A 2,477-nucleotide genomic window follows, 5' to 3' on the forward strand; every position below is an offset into this window, starting at 1 on the left:
GATGTCAAAGCACATACTGATCGCATTCATTTGCCGACATTCTTAGAAACAGTGAAATAGTTTGTTACTCAAACAGGATCTGTCACACGACTGCCTTTATGATCCATCTGTCATCGATGTAAGAACAGACACAATGTTATCTCCGGACATCGTGGATTCTTCCTCAGCTCATCATAAAATCTATAGCTGTGCTTTTAAACACTGACTCTGTGGACATTAGGGCGGCTTGGCAACAGCTGCATTGAAACATTCAGCGGGGGCTACCTGACTTTGTCCATGTGTAACTGACTTTTCCTAAATAATTAGTGATTTAAAAATGGACGTTATGTTAAAATTACCAGAGGTTCCCAGAAACTGTGACAGGTTAAAATAGAACAGGAATACAATCAAATATCAAACAACAGTCTGATATTAAAGACAAACAATTTGAGTGCTAACATTAGTTTTAGAATACAGTTATTATACATATGTGCAGATGCTGAAGCAAAGCAATGTGATATTTACACATTTCTTCATGTTGAGAAAGGTTCTGCTGGTATGACTACCCCACACTCGCTCTGTGTCCCATCTTGGTCACCCCAGTAAAAATGTTCTGGATACGCCATTGTGAACCATAGGTGCATTCTGGGAGCGCAGTGCTCTGGTGGGGTAGTAAGGTACTATGAGCTCTTTAAGATAAGATGGTGCCTGACCATTAAGAGCTTTGTAGGTAAGAAGAATGATTTTCAATTCTATTCTGGATTTTACTGGAAGCCAAAGCAAAGATGCTAAAACAGGAGAAATGTGATCTCTTTTCCTGGTTCCTGTCGGTACACGTGCCAGACAAGGAACAAAAAAGCATCAACTAGTTTTTCCTCATCATTTCGAGACAGGAAGTTCCTGATGTTTGTTACAAAGGTGAAAAAAGGCAGTCCTTGAAGATTGTTTAATGTGAGATAAAGGTCCACTGCGTAATATTCAGGAGGATATGTTGGCAGAAATGCAATATAATTTCCATAACTATGTTTTCAGTGGTGTATTCATAGTTTTCAGTCACGTGACATGCACGGTGACCTGGAGGGTAAAACAGCAGACCAACACAGCGGCTTACGCTACGACTCCCCCAAAGAGACGACCCAAAGGCAGTTACATTTCATTTGGATAACCAAATGGCATGTTTCTACAGTAGCCCAAACCTTGTACTTAATATGTACAGGAAGAAGGAGTAGTAGTTGTAGTAATAGTAGGAGTAGGAGTATTAGTATGGTTTGTTAGAAGTAAGAAGAGAAATGAAATTTGGACAAATGGAGGACCACATGTATTATTTAGCTCAGAGCCGACGGAGCGTGTCGGCCACCTTATCTTCTACTACTGACGATGGATTCATGGGGTGGCAGAATAATCAGAATGTTTTTTCCTCCTTTGTTGCAAAAAGGAATAAAGTGTACATGGGACACAAATAATTATACAGACAATTAACAGTATACAAATATATAAGTAGACACAAATAACAAAAACTTTGCAGGAGTAGCCTATATTTTATAAAGATTTTAAAATGTATTTATTTAAAAGGGACTGTGTTGACAGTTTTCACAGCCTTTTTGCTGTTGGATTTAGAAATTAAACTGATATAATGTACAACCTAATGGAGAAAAGGTATGTATAGCATATACATATTTTGCAAATATGTAATCTGTAATATGGTTAAAACGGCAAGTTTGCTGTCCATGTAGTCAGAACTAGATGTGTGTTTTTTATATGCTCTGATAATGCTAATACAACAAATCTTTGTAGTTGTGTCCATGTTGATTCCACATTAAAACTTAAAGAGCACATGAACACACTGAAGTTGGAAGAATTACTTCACAACTCTGGAAATGGGACCATTCGAGAAGCACCTGAATGCACAGTGAGCCGTTGGTAGCAATTTGCAACCCTCACCACTAGACGCCTCTTAAACTGTCACACTGAACCTTTAAAGGACAAGTCCTGATCAAAGATAACTCCAAGATTCCTCACAGTGGTGCTGGAGGCCAGGGCGATGCCATCAAGGGAAACTATGTCTTTAGATAATGTGTCACGGAGGTGCTTAGGCCCCAGAACAATAACTTCAGTTTTATCTGAGTTTAACATTAGAAAATTACAGGTCATCCAGGTTTTAACATCCCGAAGGCACATCTGAAATTTAGCTAACTGATGAGTTTCATCTGGTTTGATTGATAGATATAACTGAGTATCATCTGCATAACAATGAAAGCTTATGGAATGTTTCCTGATAATATTGCCTAAAGGAAGCATATATAAAGTGAAGAGGATTGGTCCGAGGACAGATCCTTGTGGAACTCCATGAGTAACTTTGGCGTGCATGGAGGACTCATCGTCAACATGTACAAACTGAAATCGATCTGATAAATAGGACTTAAACCAGCTTAGAGTGGTTCCTTTAATGCCAATGAAATGTTCCAGTCTCTGCAATAGGATCTGATGGTCAATGGTAT

Source organism: Micropterus dolomieu, linkage group LG23, assembly GCF_021292245.1.
Source record: "Micropterus dolomieu isolate WLL.071019.BEF.003 ecotype Adirondacks linkage group LG23, ASM2129224v1, whole genome shotgun sequence".
NCBI classification, from domain to species: domain Eukaryota; kingdom Metazoa; phylum Chordata; class Actinopteri; order Centrarchiformes; family Centrarchidae; genus Micropterus; species Micropterus dolomieu.